General features: G+C 40.6%; 1 long non-coding RNA gene across 46 annotated transcripts in view; it reads right to left on the bottom strand.

Moving 5' to 3' along the window:
* LOC148151959 (uncharacterized) overlaps positions 1–19,409 on the bottom strand; it is a 450,140-nt gene that overhangs the window by 386,411 nt on the left and 44,320 nt on the right. For 3 of the 46 annotated variants that reach the window (XR_015761087.1, XR_015761090.1, XR_015761088.1), the window contains exon 1: positions 18,878–18,968. The exons of the other annotated variants lie outside the window; for them this stretch is intronic. This is a non-coding gene — a long non-coding RNA (uncharacterized LOC148151959). Of the gene's footprint in view, positions 1–18,877; positions 18,969–19,409 lie in introns of those variants that run through there. 46 annotated transcript variants of the gene reach the window in all.

Below are 19,409 nucleotides of genomic sequence, written 5' to 3'. Positions count from 1 at the left end.
CTTTTGTTTCAAAGCTCATGTCTTCTTTGTTGCTATTTTTGTCTGATTTGCCCAGAACTTCTAAATAACAGCTCAGCCAAACAATGCCACACACTGTTAAGATACCACCATTATCGAGCACAGCACAATTGTATGCATCGGCAACTAAAATACTCATGGGCTGACTTAAGTCTTTGACCATGAACAAAATGTTCTTAAATAAAACAAAGAACTGTGAATGTTGGAAATCTGAAACAAAAATAGAAATTGCTGGAGAAACTCAGCAGATTTGACAGCATCTGTGGAGAGAAAGCAGAGTTCAAATTTTGAGTCCTGTGATGCTTCTTCAGAACAATATTTTCTTGTTGTTCACCCTCTCTGTAAATTCTGTCCATAATCATATCAGAATCTCCAATATCTCTTTCGTACCCAGGTCTATTACATTCAATTGTGAAAATAACTTCGGCTGAATTTCACCAGAAATTAGCAACATGTCATTTTAAGACGTTTTGTTGACAGTTTCTCTTGCAAGCCCGACGAGTTTTGTTGAGCTGTCATCCCAAACTCACTTAATTCACTCAATACCATGCCCTTCTTGCATCCCATTTATTGTGATGTTCCTTAATTTTCCCATTCGTCTTAGTTAGAAGTATTCCCTCATGTTGGAATATCCTAGAATCTCTGCACTGACACTATATTTAAAGACCATTGTGCATGTGGACAAGCACTGGCTGTCCAGAACTGACCTGCACAGTTCAAAACATTTGTTACAGGCATGGCAGATAAGGAAAAATTGGCACCCACTTTGTAAACATAGACCTGGAGGATAGTTGTGCTGAAGAAGGCCACCCTCTTTCCCCAGGACTAACGGAGAAAGCACAATACCAGACATTGCCAGCCTCTTCTGAAGATGTCATTTAGGTCAATGCAGTATTAGTTGTTCAGAGATGCTGAACAGTACCATATCAGGATCAATTAATCTCTTTGCTCCACCAAGGTATGTGATATCATCTTCTGTATGCTATCCCACACTCACTCAATCACTGTGACTGCAACCATCAAGGCATACACTCTATTACTTTCACTGTTACATGCAGTATCTTCCCTCAAACACCCTTACCCAGCCTAACTCCCCATATTCCTAACCCTTTGTGGCCTCTATACAGCCTGTTCACTTATTCGGATCTCCTCACCAATTTTTTTCCCACTTCTACTTACACCAACAGCTGTGCCATTCACTTAGATCTAACGCAATCCTTCCTTTAGCCCCATTCCAGGGGGAAATGGCTACAGTAGGCCTGACAGAGCCAGGACAGGTCATGGGATGTTCAACATTCAGCATCTCAGTTGAGATTGGCAGCTTTAAAATTCTGGAATTTAGATATTTCAAGCAAGATGAAAAGGGATATAAAAGAGGTGAGGGAGTTGTGTTACTGATAATGGAGAATATCACAGCTGTACTGAGGGAGGACAACTTGGAGGACTTATCCAGCACAGTCATATGGATAGATCTTACGAATAGGGAGGGTAGGGATAATATTACATGCCTTCCAACACTCAGCAGAAGAAAGAGGAAGAGGTATGTTGATAGATCAAAGATAAACGTAAAAACAATGGGGCTGTTGTGGTGAGTGATTTTTAACTTCCCCTATATTTACTGGGAGACCCTTAGTGCCGAAGGCTTGGATTGGGGAGGGGGGTGGAACTCGTTCAATGTGTCCAGGATGGTTTTTTGAAACAATATGTAAATAATCAAACAAGGGAAGGGACATACTAGACCTGGTATTGGGGAATGAATGCAGACTAGTGATCAATGTTTCAGTGGGGGAGCACTACAATAACCATAATTCTGTACGTTTTAAATTATATATGGATACAGAAAAAGTAGTCCGCAGGAGAAAGAATTAAATTGGGGGAAGGCTAATGACCACAATCTTAGGCAAGAACTGAGTAATGCCGATTAGGGCCAGTATTTGAGGGTAATTCCACACCTGGCATGTGGGAATCTTTTAAAGGCCAGTTGATTAGAGTTCAGGACCAATATGTGAAAATGAAAGGTACAATGGCAAGATTCAGAAAAGTTAAATGAAAAGAGAAATTGAGAGCTGAGTCAAAATGAACAAGGAAGCATATATAAGGTTTATGAAACTGAAGACAGAGCTCTTGAAAAATAGAAAGATAGCAGGAAAGAATTCAAGTAAAGAATTGGAAGGGGTAAAACAGGCTATGAAATGTCTTTTGCAAACAAGATTAAGGTAAATTATGACATGTTATATACATATATAAGAATAAGAAGGTAGCTAGAGAAAGGCTAGGTCCACTCAAGGACAAAGGAGGGAAGTTATGCATTGGACCAGAGGAAGAAGGTGAGGTCCTTAATAAATATTTTGATCAGTATTCAAAACGGAGAAAGGTGAGTCTTGGGATGGGTATGTTGATATTCTAGGGCATGTCAATATAAAAAGGAGGTGTTGGGTGTCTCAAAAATCATTGAGGTAGACATCCCTATGATCTGATAGGATCTATCCCAGAATGCTGAGGGAAGCAGGTGAGGAAACTTCTGTAGCCTTGTATGAAATCTTTGCATCCTCTTTAGTCATAGGAGAAGTCCCAGAGGACTGGAGAATAGTTACCGTTGTTCCCTTTGTTTAAGAAGGGCAACAGGGATAAACTGGAAAATTACAGGCTGGTGAGTCTTATGTCAGTACAGGGAAATTATTGTAGAAGATTCTTAAAGATGGGAAATACTCATACTTGGAAAAACATAGCAGCATGGCTTTGTGCAGGAAAGGTCATGTCTCACAAACTTGATTGGGATTTTTGAGGAAGTGACAAAGATGATAGACGAGGACAGGGCAGTAGATGCTGTCTATATTGACTTTAGCAAGGACTTTGACAAGGTCCCTTGAAGCAGGCTGAACCAAAAGTTACATAGGATCCGTGAGCTTGTACGATGGATACAAAACTAGCTTAGTCATAAAAGACAGGAAGTAGCTATGGAAGGGTGTTTTTCTGACTGGAGATCTGTAGCCAGTGGTGTTCTGCAGGGAACAGTGTTGAAATCTCTGTTGTTTCTAACAAATATAAATGATTTGGAAGAAAATGTGGGTGGTCTGATTAGTAAGTTTGCAGACAACAAAAATATTGGGTGAGTTTTGGACAAGTGAGGAGAATTTCCAGAAGATACAACAGGATATAAACAGGTTGAAGATTTGGGCAGTGAAATGGCAGATGAAGTTTAATCGAGCAAATGCAAAGTGATGCATTTTGGAAGATATAATACAGGAGGGAAGAATACAGTAAATGGCAGAACCTTTAATTCAGAGGGATCTAGGCAAACAAGTCCATAGTTTCCTGTACCCTCTACCCTACCTTCCAATCTCAGCCCTGTAAAAGTTCAAACCTCTTGGCAAGACACACATAACATGTCTGGGTTCTCTAGATGCAAAGACTGCAGACTTGGCTGACCAAAACTCCTAAGCCAACAGCCTCCAATGTAAAGTAGGCTGTCTCCAAGCTGCAGAACACAGGACTGCACTGAGATACAGTGTGAGAGAAAGAGAATGAGAAAAAACCTTCTGAGGCCTCATAAGTGGCCTGGGTGATGTGTCATTGTAAATATAATCTCATATTTGTAAATTTATGTTCAGTTTACTTCATCATCTGGTTTAGCAAAAGTCTGTTAGTCACAACTACAAAATGGAAAATACAGAACCCTGCCATCTTTCACAATACTCAATGTTAGAAGGGCCAAGGTATAAAGTGAGCAGCTCCTTCATTATGTATAGGCTATGGGCAGATGATTGCTACTTTGGCAATTATAGTCCAAGTGACAAAACATTGCTACATCATCACAGCCCCAAGTGGTATTGACTTGTTATGTTGCAGGACATGGTCAAGCGTTTAGGGAAAGAATTTGAGCTGCACACTGTATGTAAATATCTAAGATTCACGTTGCATATAATGTCTGCAGGTGTGTTTCAGTTTCAGTATATGGGTGTCTGTGAAATGCTGTTGCCCATTGAAGGCCTTAAATTGCTCAAAAGTAAAGCCCTCTCGGTCACAGAATGGAACAATTAGACTGCTCACTCTGGGTATAGTTGAAACCACTGCTATCCAGATTTCAGTCTTTCATTTGACATGATGACTCAAGTATAGTTGATGGAGCAAAACTGGCCTGGAATGAGATATGACTGATGCCAGGGCATCAGGTATTGGCCTGTTTGATTCTCTATTATGGTCACACATCAGATGGATGTTGAAAAAACAAAGTACCTTTCATTTGACATATGGCCCCAACTAAAAGGTTTACATGCAGTCAATGGCTGCCAATATTTAGAGGAAGCCTGTGATTTTTGTAAAACTGTATGATCAGCCTACCTACTCCTCTCTGACAAGTGAGAATGAAATGTAAATAGTTCTCATTGTTTAGAGAATATCCCTCGCAGAACAGTAGGCACCAAACTGTGAGATATGAAAATCACCTGCAGTTCTAGCCAGGAAAGAACAAAGACATATTGACATTTATCACCATAATTACCTTCACAGCTGTTGGTAATTGAAGTCCCTGCACTGTCCTGAGGTTGCAAGAGATTCAAGTAGGCAAATTGCTTCCTGTGCAAATATTCTGCATAAGTATGGCCTCCCATTGATAACCTTTCTCCATTCATTCTCCTCCCTCTTCCAGAAACGTATCCTGCTCTGCACCTTCTGTATTCCAAGTGGCATGGTGACAGTGCATGCAATTCTGGAAGTACCTGCTTTGGCATCAGCAACAATTTGTTAGGAATTTGGCAAACTTTCTCTTTGTGGTCTTTGGCAAATTGAAATGGCGATAGAAAGCACCAAACATTTATAGAATCAAATAAACTATCAGAAGAAATCAACAACAAAAGCATGAAGGAGCGTCATTAAAATGCAAGGATTATGCAAGGGAATATCCCAGTTTTGGGAAAAAGGATTTTGTTTAAAACACAGGCTGTTGGTCCCAAGACCAGGAAGGACAAAGCTTTACAAGTACTAAACAAAAAAATAATCACCCAACAGATTGGCTCCAAATTGGCCAGGAAGATTATGATATAATCAAAGAGACTATTGGAAGATATTGTGTAATATTCAAGATCATGAGTTCCCATTGTTCCACAATACCAGCTAGGTGAGGGGCAGGAGAGGTTTTCAAACAAAGCAAAAAGAACCAAGTGATGCAACTTTTAGCTGATTTTCACAGTCTGAGTAGAGCAGTCAGAACATGTTGAAAAGGAAGGTGTCAAATGGTGCAGAAAGAAAGAAACATGAGGCATATAGCTGTACAAAATCAAAGCATCAGAACAGCATCTCTCTCTCTCTATCTAACAACAGGAATGAAGGATGTTGCAGTGCTAATGACATTGACTGGAGAAGACAGAATGGGGAAAACATTTCATCCATAGTAAATTCAACACCATGTGGAACGTTCCTTGCATTTCCTGAGCAAACCATGAGCAAGTTTGACAACCATGAGTAAGGGAATATGGGAGGCCTTAGTTCAACAAAGTCCAAGGGAAGTAATCTGCATTGGTATTAGTCATACAAGAATGTTCATAATCAGTTGTACCATATTGATATTTATTGTATATATTAAACATATCCTTATTCTTCAAAATCTGAAACTCATTTTGATTGCATTAGTCATCATCCTTCGATGAGGTTCATAAAGGTAAGCCCAGACCTTTGACTGTAAGGGGAAACGATGGTCGAGTGGTCCAACTGCTAGATTATCAAACCGAATCCTCAGTTAATGTTCTGGGGACTTGGGTTTGAATCCTGCCTCAGCCAATGATGGAACTTAGATTCAATGAAAAAGAACATCTGGCATTAAGAATCTACTGATGACCATGAAACCATTGTCGATTATTGGAAAAACATATCCAAATCACTAATGTCAATCAGGCAAGGAGATCTTTCATCCTCATCTGGTCTGACCTATATGTGACTCTAGACTTACAGCGTTGTAGTTGACTCTGAACTGCCCTCTGCCTAGCAAGCCACTCAGGTGTATCAATCACTACAAAATCTCGACAAAGAAATCACCGGAAAAGACAATAGCAGAAACAGCACTGTCAAGCCTACAAAGTCCTCCTTATTTACATCAGGGGTCAAGTACCAAAACGGAAAGACCTGTTTCATAGACTAGTCAACTGACAGCCTGACATAATCATATTCATGAAATCATACCTTACAGACAATGTCCCAGACACCCCAATCTCCATCCCTGAATATATCCTGTTCCACTGGAAGAACACACCCAGCAAATTTAGCAACACAATGGTATACAGTCGGGAGGGAGTTGCCTCAACTTTGACTCCAGACCCCATGAAGTCTCATGGCTTCAGGTTAGACATAGGCAAGAAAACCTCCTGCTGGTTTCCACATCCCCTGATTGATGAATCAACCTTCCTCTATGTTGAACGACATGTGACAAGGGCATATAATGTATTTTGTGTGGGGGATTTCAATGTCCATTACCAAGAGTGGCTCAGCAGCAGCATTACTGATCAAGCTAGTTGGGTCCTAAAGGACATGACTGCTAGATTTTGTCCATGGCAGGTGGTGAAGGAACCAAGAAGAGGGAAAAAAAATACTTGGCCACAACGTTACCAATCTGCTGACTGCAGATGCATCTGTCCAGGACGATTTCAGTGAAGCACCCACTGCATAGTCCTGCCTTCACATTGAGGATACCCTCCACCATGCTAAATGGTTCAGACTTCAAACAGTTTTAGTAGCTCAAGTCTGGTCATCCATGAGATGCTGTGGGCATCAACAGCAGCAGGATTGTTCTCCAGCACCATCTGCAAACTCATGGCCCAGCACATTCCCCCATCCCACCAGTACCATTGAGCTAGTAGATCAACCCTGTTTCAATGGAAAATGCAGGAGGGCATGCCAGGAGCTGTACTAGGAATGCCTAAAAATGAGATGTCAACATGATGAAGGTACCAAACAGGACTACTTGCATGCCAAACAGCATAGGACAGAGCTAAGTGATCCTACAAGAAACAGATCAGATTTAAGTTCTGGTGGTGGTGGACAATTAAACAACTCACTGGAGGAGGAAGCTCCACAGATGTCTCTATTCCTCAGTGATGGGGGAACACAGCACATCAGTGCCAAAAGCATCATTCAGCTATAATTGCCTCCTCCAGTGGTCCCCTGTCTCACAGATACCAGCCTTCACTAATTCAATCCACTTCACAAGATACACAAAACATTTGGAGGCATTGGATCGTGCAAAGGCTATGAGCCCTGACAACATTTTAGCATAGTACTGAAGATGTGTGCTTTGGAATTTGCCGCTACCCAAGCCAAGTTCTTCCAGCACAGTTACAACACTGACATCCACCCAACACTGTGGAAATTTGTTCAGGTATGTCCTATACACAAAAAACAGGACATATCCAACCCAGCCAATTACCACCCCATTAGTCAACTCTCAATAATCAGTAAAATTATGGAAAATGTCATCAATAGTGTTATGAAGCAGCACCTGCTCAGTAATAACCTGCTGATGCCTAGTTTGTGTTCCGCCATTCAGTTCCTGACCTCATTACAGCCTTGATTTAAACATGGCCGAAAGTTCTAAGTTCCAGAGTTGAGGTAAGAGTGACAGCCCTAGATTTCAAGGCTGCATTCAACCAAGTATGCCATCAAGAAACCCAACAAAATTGAAATCAATGGGTATCAGGTATCAATGTGCCAAGTATGACTCTCTGCTCATTGAAGTCATACTTGGCACATTGGATGGTGATTGTGGTTGTAGTTGGTGGAGGTTTGGATGATGGTTGTGGTTGTAGTTGGTGGAGGTCAGTCATTTTGGCTCCAGGACATCTCTGCAGGAGTTCCTCAATGTAGTATCCTTTGCCCAACTTTCTTCAGCTGCTTCATCAATGACCTTCCTTTCATCATAATGTCAGAACTGGAGATGTTTACCAATGGGAACACCACCATCTGCATGCTCCCCTCCAAGCCACTCACCAGTGTGACTTGGAAATATATCACCGTTTTTTACTGTCACTGTGCCAAAATTCTGGAATTCCCTCTCTAAGGGCATTGTGGATCCACCAATAGCACGTGGACTGCAACTGTTCAAGAAGGCAGTTCGCCACAGCCTTCTGAAGAGCAAATAGCTCAGGATAATAAATGTAGGCCAGCCAATGATGCCCATATTCCATGAATGAATAAAATAAACAAGTTAAGCTGTGACCAGCAAAACTGGATGACCACCACATGATCAGAAATGCCCATAAACCTGGAAACAGTTGTGGATTATCTACAATAATTTTATGATAGCCATAATGAGCTAATTACCATAGATATGATTCTCTTTTGAGCTCTCACTCAGAGTGCATGCACACATCTATGGAACAACATCCACATGGACTGCTGGAGCACTCAGAAATAATCTGCGTATATTATCGTTTCACTGGAAAGTAAAATCCTACCCATTGGAAAATTGATTTTTTGGAGCAGTCAGGGATTCAAACCAGGAAAGGCTGAAACATTATTTTGACCTCACCCTATTAGCATGAGAATCTGCCTATGAAGATCAGGATAGGGGAAAGCATGGAATAAACTCATGTTAAAACTTAGCAGTCTACCAAATCGCATAATCCTGGGCATGTCTCCAATTAGGATGCAAAGTGATTTTCCAACTAAACAAATGTTCAAGAAAGCGCACATTGAGGAATCACCGAGATAACATTGTCTCCATGATTCCTCAATGTGCGCTTTCTTGAACATTTGTTTAGTTGGAAAATCACTTTGCATCCTAATTGGAGACTTGCCCAGGATTATGTGATTTGGTAGACTGCTCCTTCAACCACCTGAAAGCTTGTCCTTCCAAATAATCCAATAATTGACTACTGATGTAACATGAGAGTGCCAATGTTTGGAAATGGAAATTATGATTGATACACTAGAACTCCTGTTCCAGGCAATTCACTATTATGAGAATGAAGTTGCCTGTTTTTCAAAATTGAAGCATAAGATGATGTTTCTGAGTTTGGTCCACTGACCACTAGCTGTTCGCAAGAACAAAACTGTATTTCTCTGTTGGTTCTGTATTCTTTGCTTGGAAAACCCACAAGGTATTTATGCATTGTCAAATCAAAGTACACATAAGCCACCTCAAACAAGCAAGTAACTGGTGTCCTCCTTCAGCCTGTAATGTCTTAATGGGCTTTCACCTGTGATGAGCCATTGTAGGCACTCACAAAAGCATTCTCTATTAGTTGTCCATTGCATGTATTAGAATAGTGCTGATGAAAAGAGGGATCTTTTCTGCTGCAAATCTCAGAAATAATGAACTGGGCAGGCCTTGTAACAAGTGGGCACTATCCATGCTTCTGAGCGAAAGGGAGAAAGTGAGGACTGCAGATGCAGATGCTGGAGATTAGAGTTGAGAGTGTGACACAAGAAAAACAAAGCAGATCAGGCAGCATCCAAGGAGTAGGGGAATCGACGTTTTGGGCATAAGCCCCTTCAATCAGGAAACCTTGGCCCAAAACATCGATTCTCCTACTCCTCAGATGCTGCCTGACCTGCTATGCTTTTCCAGCACCACACTTTCGATTCTGAGCAAAAAGATTTCGTTTCAAATCTCATTCTAAGACTTAATGGCTGTAGAAGGCAGGTTCCTAACCTGGCCAAACAGGTTCATTATCAGACTGCAAATCCTTCCAATATGCCTAAAGTGGTTTTTTTCGCGAAGGTCTGTACACTGCAGAAAACAATCTCCTAACTTTGTGATTTGACAAAAACAACAATCATAAACTACACAGGCTTGAACTCTAAAATGGTATTACTGGTGCCCAAATTGATGTCATAATCTGTCCACTCTTCATCTTTTGACTACTACTCATGAAATATAATATGGTGTATGGCAGGACTTCCATCAAAATTGCACCCATCTGCCACGGTAGAATTTTAGGTTTTGGGTGAGAAACCTAGTGTCAGGATCAAATACACTCCCAACCCTGCTTCGTGTTGGTAACTGCTACCTGGCAGTGATTTTTCCATTATTTAGCTAATTAGCAGCCAGAGGTCATGCTCACAAACCGGAAGAGGAAGGTGGACAAGCTGTCAAAGCTGGTAGGTCATACAGGCCCTCCAGCATGTAAGCTGCAGCCTGTCATTCCAGATAAGAGTGACAGAGGATACTTCAAGATGGTCACATCCGCTCAGCACTTTTATAGGTTTTGAAGTAAACAATGATCCCATTGTTAGGCCACCATTTCCTGAAGTTGCCCTGTGGGCAGATAGTTGGGAAGTTCCTGTCTGTCCAGCCCATTTCCGGGGAAATGCATCCAGGCAGCAGATATATTCTTGAAGTTACAGTGGTCCCACATGTCATCTGGAAAATTCCAATTGATCTTAATAGCCTTTTGTTTAACTTAGCTGGCATACCTACAACCTGGCCTTTATCTGACTGACATGGGATAGTTTGGCAAGCCTGTACCCAGACAAAAGTAACAAAATTACCATTGTCATTCTTCCTCCCCAAATGCAGCTCTATTTTGGATAATAGGAATTGGATTTTGATTCTCCTCCCTCGGCCTAGAACATAGATTTGTGAGAGCTAAAAATAGCGCAATATGTCAGTTCCTCAGCCTGTGGGCCATTTTCCTGGAGACAGGATTTTTCAGTTGGCTGCAGGGCCTCAAAGCCAATGGAGAGGCAATCCAGGGATCAGTACCCCATGTAGCCTTAGACAACCTTGCTGAAACTGTGTGTGAATGTATGATAAATTGCTGCTGGCTCTATTATCCTTAAAGGTAACAATGATGTTATCAACAGATAATTTGTTTAGCAGTAATTGTTGAATGTTTTTAAATATTTTGATCATAGAATAGAATTTCTACAGTTTGGAAAAAGGCCCTTCAGCCCAACAATCCCACACCAACCCCTCCGAAGAGTAACCCACCCACACCCATTCCCTTCCCCTATACCCCTGACTAATGCACCTAACCTACACATCCCTGAACACTATGGGTAATTTAGCGTGGCCAATTCACCTAACCTGCCCATCTTTGGATTGTGGGAGGAAGCCAGAATACTCAGAGGAAACCAACACAGACACGGAGAATGTGCAAACTCCACACAGACAGACTGGAATCAAACCCGGATCCCTGGTACTATGAGGCAACAGTGCTAACCACTGAGCCACCATGCTGCCCACGTTGTTTTGGAATAATTCACAAGAGTGGTTGCTTAAGATATGGATTTCAGTTTCATGTATATTTGCAGTGCAGGTGGGTAGTATGCGAATTATATAAACAGTCCTGAAGCGCGCAATTTGGAATTATCAGAAAGAAACATCTCATTTCAGAATTCAGATTCCATTATCAGAATCAACATTTTTAAGATACGTGATAGTGAGATTTTTAAAATGTATTCATTAATGGACTGGTCATCATTGTTGAGCCATCATTTACTATCTATTTCTATTTGAAATTAGTGGATGTTGAGTAGTAAAATGTTTTGCTTTTGGATTTGATTCAAGATTGCAGTGGAGAGAATAGGAGAGCTAAAATAAAAGGAAAACTAGCTTTATAGATTTTAACTTACAGATGTATATAATATTCTTGGCATTGTTAGGCTACTAAAAATACTTAGTAAGTCTGCAGACCTCACTGCTCTGCCTTATATCATCTATGAGGCTGTACAAGAGACCAAACCATGTGATGTTGCACCATGTCCTGTGATGATGTATGATTAATCGTAACCTGTTAAGAACTCAGCATCTGCTACAACACATTATACTTCATCTCCTCCACTATCCACTATCCACTAAGTCTCTGATTCCTATTTCCATAATGTGAAAATCAAACAAACTACGACTTAAAACTCTGATATTTTGCAGTCAAGTTCACCAATTATCCCAGACTTTATATGACTGTCCAATAATAGGGGCAGTTGTCCAATGTCCTGGATTGTTTGGTACATCCTTTGACCCCCATATTAAAAGGAGGCACTTGCTTATTACCAGGTGATTACTGCATAGGTAGTATGTACCCAAAAATGCACACTACACTCTCCTTCCAATGCACACTTTTACTGGTTTACCAACAATTGCCAACAAACAGGTCCTAACCCCACCCCATCCACATACTTCCCACAGGCACAATTCCACCAGCTCCAAAACAACCCCTGTTTTTACAATAGAGGTGGTCACCCTAATTACAGTCTTTGACCCTGTTTTTTTCCTTCTCTTAGATCTTCATTCTTTTACTCTTCTGAACTAGCTCTCCTGGTTGGAGATTTGGTAGGTGTGTGTCTTGTGATATTTGTGATAGATTCGCATCTAATTCAAATGTTTTTTTTTCAATTTCCCTCTCACTTTGGCCATTTGATCATCTTGTACCTGCAGTTGAGTGTATATAATTTGACAGAGAGTTTTCAGTCTTCCTTCCATGAGTTCACGTGATGCTTTGTCCTAGAACCATATATTGTCCTGTTACAGAAGATCATGTAATGGTTCACAGATAGCAGCTAGGTTGTGATTTGATTTGACTCATCTGTGAATCTCTCAAGTTCAGTCACATTTTAAAGGGCCAGGAATGCTTGGTTGTTATTTTCTTTTGTGAATAAAACCTGACACCAAATACATCCACAATCCTACAAGGAGCTTGACATTGTCATCTGAAAGATTTCTGGTGATTATGTGATGGAAAAGGGTAGTTTGTTGAAGTAAGACCTTCAACAAAGAAAGAAAAAAATGAAGTAATGAAGGTTGTGAATAACTTACTCTTCTTAGAGGGATTGTTGTCAAAACCCAGTATTTGCATCTAGTTTTGTGAAGGTTGAATGCTTTCTCAATTTATTTAAATGCTTACCCACAGACAAAATATGATGAACTTCATATTCCACAAAATCATTCCGCTGAATAAGATCTACAGAAATTCTGAAGATCTGTGGGCTTTGGCACAGGGATCATTCTGAAGCACCATCTTGTTGGTTCTGTCACAGGTGAAATAATATCTATTTCAACAATTTTCTTCTTCACAAGAGTAGATAAGGAACTTTTCAGATTGTAAACAGTCATACAAGTGCTACCTCTGGTAGTTGAGATAAGTGATATATACATCAAGGTATGTTTCTTATTCCTGCAAACAGTTGAGGAAATTATAGTCTGAAGGGATTTGACTGAATTTCTCACTTTTTCAGTACCTCTGCTCTGAAGTCAATACAGACCTTCCTATTCAACACTGAGGAACTCTGATCCTTAATAACATTCAGTGTTTCAGTGACTTGTTTCTCCTACTATTGGAAAGATTGTTAGGTTGTCCTATGGCTTTGCGTTTGATCACTCCGAGCCCATATTTTTACGTTATGACTGGAGAGAACTTCCCTTGCCAGTATGGTTCAGCATCAGAAAGAATCAAAACTGTTGCACCTGCATCTAACTTCAAGTGCCTTTTATTTCCCTCCAGTGGGAATACAGTATTCTAGTAACAACCGTTTGGTTTCTGGATTTCTCCATGGAAAGGCACCTCAATATCATGGATATCATCTACTTCATGGATTTTGACATCTTTTAAGGATTTCCTTTTATGTTCATTCGGTACAATTCTTAACTATGATAGAGAGCTTGGAAGTTGCTCATCGTTCCACTTCTTGTAAGTCTATGTTGGTTATTTATGAATGTACTAACATTTTTTCCTTGATATTGGGAACATTTACTAAATTTAGCCTGCTCAGCAAGAGCATACTTTCTCAAAATGAAGTGTACATCTACTCCTTTGATTACTTCATTGTATGTTGCTTTCTCCTCATCAATACCCTGTAGGATGAGGATGTCATCTGAACAAAAAGTCACCCATCGCATGTAGGGACTTGGGAATATAGGAACAGAAGTCAGCCGTTCAGCCTGTTAAGCTTATGCCATCATGCAATTGAATTATGCCTGATCATCAACCTTGATACCATTCTCCCTTAATGTCATTACTTTGCAGACATACATTGACTTCTGAATTAAACGTGCTTAATGATTGAGCTTCCACAGTGCCCTGGAGCAGAGAATTCCAAAAATCCACATTCCTTTGAACAAAGAAAGTTCTCTTCGTTTCAGTTGCAATTAAAAACAAATCACAGAGTTGTTACTTCGGAAGGAGGTCATTTGGCCCATCATGCCTACACAGGCTCTTCAAATGAGCATTACTATATTGTGCCAATCTCCTGCTTTTCCGCCATACCCTTCCACACTATTTCAATTCGAATAATCATCCAATGCCCTCTTGAATGCTTCAATTAAACCTGCCTCCACCACACTTCCAGGTAGCACATTCTGTACACTAATTATTTGCTGGGTGAAAAACTTTTTTCTCATGGTTTCTTTTGCACAGCACTTTGCAACTATGCCCTCTCATTCATAACAAGTATGATAGATATAAACTTGTCATTTGGGATTTGGATTTTAAAAAAGATGCAGATGGATTGTTGGTTATTTATATGAAGGTAATTTTTATTTTACAAGATCAGCTTGGTAAACTTTTATTTCACTTCTTCCATAATCAAACCATCTTTCCTCATATAAAGAGACTAAAACTGCACACAATACTACAGTTGACTCACAAAGGACTTGTACAACTGTCACAAGACATCCCTGCTCCTGTACTTGAATCCTTGTAATGAAGGCCAACATTTGCCTTCATCACAACCTGCCGTACCTGCATGCTTACATTCAGGACACACAGGTCGCATTACACTTCCCCTTTATCCAATCTATCAGCATTCCGATAACAATCTGCATTCTTGTTTTTGCTGCTAAAGTGGATAACGTCACATAGATCTATGTTATGCGTTGTTTGCCATACATATGCCAACTAACTCAATTTGTCTAAATAACACTGCGTACTAGTCTGTCTGCATACTCTTCATTATTTATTTTCGCATCCAGCTTTCCATTATTTGCGAAGGTGACCACGGGGTCGGTTTCCGTGGTTTCAGTTACTGACGGTTTATTGTGGCCCGAACAGAATACAGAAAATGTTCCAAAACCAGGGACCAGTTGGCTGCCAGGAAGGTAAATTTTCCATTTAAATGAATGGGTTTGCACCTATCCATGGTTCCGGGCTTCCGTGATAGGTCTTGAAATGTATCCCCCGCGGGACTACTGTATTACGTTTAACTCCTTTGTATAAATCATTTTTAAACAGTAGCCCCCCTGTACCCAGGGGGAACGTTCCAAGACCAACCGCAGAAGCCCAAAACCACAGGTAGGTGTGAACCCATTCATTTAAATGGGAAATTTACCTTCCCAGCAGCCCCTCATCCCTGATTCTGGAACAATTCCTGTAATGTGTTCGGGTCGTGGTAAACTGCAGGTAACTGAAACCACGGAAACCGACTCCGTGGATACGCCGCTCGTCCTTTTTTGTGCAATTGTGCTCCAAGCAGTAATCCAAGCCTGCTATTCAGAAAAAGACCCACCTAATCCAACTTTTTGTTTCCTGTCTGCCAGACAATTCTCAGTCCATATCAGTGCACTATCTCCAAACCATATGTTTTTATTTTATATGCTAATCTCTTATGTGATACCTCATTGAGAGTCTTCTGAAAGTCCAAGTCAACCACATCAGCTGGCATACCCTTATCAATTCTTCCTAATGACCTTTAGGGGCAATAAATTTGCTGTCATTTTCTAGTCTGGCCTACATGTGACTTCAGACCCACACAACATGGTTTGCTTTTAACAGTAAATGTTGTCCCAGCCAACAGTGCCAGATCCCATGAATGAATAAAATAAAATACTATAAATTACATCCTGAAACATTCTTGTAGATTTGTTTAGCAAAATTACCCTCAGTAAATCTGACTCTGCTGACTCTATCTAATACTGTCACTGTTTTCAGAGTGCTTTGCCATTTATTCTTTTATAATGAACTCTAGTATTTTTCCCACAATTGATGTCTGGATAGCTGGTCTATAATTCCCTGTTTTCCCACTGCCCCCCTTCTTAAATAGCATAGTTACATTAGCTGTCCTCCAATCCATGAAACTATTCCAGAATCTATAGAATCTTGAAAGATGACATCCTAAAGTACACTGGTACATAAATTATTGGAGATTTATGGCTTTGAATCCATCAATTTCTCAGCACAAATGCTGATTTTCTTCAGTTCCTCCCTCTCGCTAGATCCTGTGCTTCCCCAACATTTTTGGGAAGTTATTTGTGTTATCCTTTATGAGAACAGAACCAAAGTATGGATTTAATTAGTCTGGATCTCTTTGTTTCCATTATAAGATTAGCTGCTTCTGGTTATAAGGGACCCGCATTTGTTTTCACTAATCTTTTTCTCATCATTTACTGGTAAAAGCTTTACAATCTGTTTTTGTGTTCTCTGCAAGCTTACTTTTGTACTCTATCTTCCCCATCTTAATCAATTCCTTTGACCTCCTCTGCTGAAATCTAAACTGCTCTCATTCCTCTGGTCTGTTGCATTCTTTAGTCAATTTGTATGCCCCTTCATTAGATTTAATACTATCTGTAATTTCACTTGTTAGCCACAGTCTGGCCACCTTTCCCATTTCATTTTTGTGCCAGATGGGAATGAACAACTATCTCAATTCCTGCATGAGCTCTTTAAATATTTACCATTTCCTATCCACCGTGTGAGCGGCATGGTGGCACAGTGGTTAGCACTGCTGCCTCACAGCGCCAGAGACCCAGGTTCAATACCCAACTCAGGCGACTGACTGTGTAGAGTTTGCACATTCTCCCTGTGTCTGTGTGGGTTTCCTCCCACAGTCCAAAGATGTGCAGGTCAGGTGAATTGGCCATGCTAAATTGCCTGTAGTGTTAGGTAAAAGGGTAAATGTAGGGGACTGGGTGGGTTGTGCTTTGGCGGGTCTGTGTGGCCTTGTTGGGCCGAAGGGCCTGTTTCCACACTGTAAGTAATCTAATCTATTTCTTTAAGTAACGTACCTCAATTTATCATAATCAGCTCTCCTTTATATAATCTTAGTTTCCTTTATTTAGATTCTGGGCCCTCTTCTTAGAATCAATTCCATCATTTTCCATCCTCATGAAGAATTCCCTCATATTATGGCTATTCTTCTCCTAGAAGTTATGACTTCAGTTCAGAAGAATCAGGAGTTCAGTACTGAAACAGAATAGTTTTGTCCTGGCAGGAGAATAAAGTTTCGAATTCTGAGGAACGAGTCAGCTGATCCGAAAGCTGGGGAGGTTGTACAGCAGTGTTACACTTGCTAGAACTGAAAGGGTTTAGGTCATCAGAGTTATGAAAGGCTTGTGACAGAATTTGCACAAGAACTGTAAAACTGCCTCAAGCACTCCAAGGAAAAGAAACTGTGAAGAATCAGTTAAGTGAAAAATTAAAGAGTTGAGATAAGAGTGATATTTCTTTATAATGAAGTTTCTGCAAAAGTGTCGCAGGTAGATGGGAACGTGAAGGCGGCATTTGGTATGCTTTCCTTTATTGGTCAGAGTATGGAGTACAGGAGTTGGGAGGTCATGTTGCGGCTGTACAGGACATTGGTTAGGCCATTGTTGGAATATTGCGTGCAATTCTGGTCTCCTTCCTATTGGAAAAATGTTGTGAAACTTGAAAAGGTTCAGAAAAGGTTTACAAGGATGTTGCCAGGGTTGAGGATCTGAGCTACAGGGAGAGGCTAAACAGGCTGGGGCTGTTTTCTCTGGAGTGTCGGAGACTGAAGGGTGACCTTATAGAGGTTTACAAAATTATGAGGAGCATGGCTAGGATAAATAGACAAAGTCTTTTCCCTGGGGTCGGGGAGTCCAGAACTAGAGGGCATAGGTTTAGGGTGAGAGGGGAAAGATATAAAAGAGACCTAAAGGGCAACTTTTTCACGCAGAGGGTGGTACGTGTATGGAATGAGCTGCCAGAGTATGTGGTGGATGATGGTACAATTGCAACATTTAAGAGGCATTTGGATGGGTATATGAATAGGAAGGGTTTGGAGGGATATGGGCCGGGTGCTGGCAGGTGGGACTAGATTTGGTAGGGATATCTGGTCGGCATGGATGGGTTGGACCGAAGGGTCTGTTTCCATGCTGTACATCTCTATGACTCTATAGTGTTAGGAAACAGGTTGAAACTTTATGTTGCTAACTGTGCTAATACTTTTCTAATTTTCTCATTTCTTTAATAAACTGATATTCTGTTATGAAATAATATCTGCAGCCTCATCTGAATATGTTTCAATAACTAACTACCACAATAAACAACTGCATGAATTAAACAAATGAGCTATCAGATAAGATTTAATTCTTGGATCTCACTTGTCCAGTATTACCATCAGTTGCATAATACAACTTTAACTGATCATGCAATTATGCCACAGGTTTTAGATTCATCTGACAGGGAAAACATTTTTTTCTACTTCCACACTGTTATGGTCTATAAGGATTTTGTAAGTTCAATCAGGCTATCTCTCACCTTTTTAAATTCTATGCAATATAAATTCTTGTCCTTCTCACAAAAAAAGCAAACTATTGTGCAAGTTGGAAATCTGAAATTAAAAACAAAGAATGCTGGAGACACTCAGTAGGGTCTCGTAACATCTATGGCAAGAGAAATAGAGTTAACATTTTGACTCCAAAGACTCTTCTTCAGAACTTAACTCCCTAGCAGTGTGCACAGAGTAGGTGTCATTGGCTGCTAAGTTTTCACCATGCACATCAATCACCACTGTCTTGCCCCCACGACCCTATCTAGTGCTCTTGCTCTTCTATCACCTCACCCTTGGTCCTTTCCTGCCATTTTGCTGTCACAGAGGAACCCCTCCCAGAACCGGGTGATGTGCTGAAAGCTGGGGTTGCTGGGGTACTAGTGCCCACCCTCCCACCTCCCCAACTCATCTGCTCCATCCCCCTCACCTTTGTGTCGAAGATGGAATGATTCATCATCTTGTCTGGACATGGTGTTGTGTTCCTGTCCCTGCATGCTTCTTATTCCACCTAATGGCGGCATTCTGAAAAAAAATGCCATTGTCAAGCATGATTTTTCTTTCATAAATTCATGTTGACTCTTCCCAATTTAACCATTATTTTCTAAATGTCCTGTTGTCACCTCCTTTAGAATAGATTCCAATATTTTCCCTCCTACTGTTGTCTAACTAATAGATTTATAGTTCTCCAATTTCCCTGGTCCTCCCTTTGTAAATAGTGGGATTACATTTGCTATTTCATCTTGTGTTGGTACATTTTCCAGGATCTACAGAAATTTGAAAGATAACCACAAATGCATCTATTATCTCTCTAGTCAGCTCCTTCAACATTCTGGGGTGAAGCTCATATGGTCCAGGGTATTTATCAATTCTCAATCCAATTAACTTTTCAATCACCACATCTTTCATAATATTAATTCTTTTTAGGTCCTAAGTTTCACACATCCCTAGGTGACACAATA

Source organism: Chiloscyllium plagiosum, unplaced genomic scaffold (genome assembly GCF_037043375.1).
Source record: "Chiloscyllium plagiosum isolate Xiang-an unplaced genomic scaffold, Cpla_swu_hap1 HiC_scaffold_2, whole genome shotgun sequence".
Lineage (NCBI taxonomy): Eukaryota > Metazoa > Chordata > Chondrichthyes > Orectolobiformes > Hemiscylliidae > Chiloscyllium > Chiloscyllium plagiosum.
Note: the sequence above shows the minus strand (reverse complement) of the source record. Positions and strands in the feature narration are given on the sequence as shown.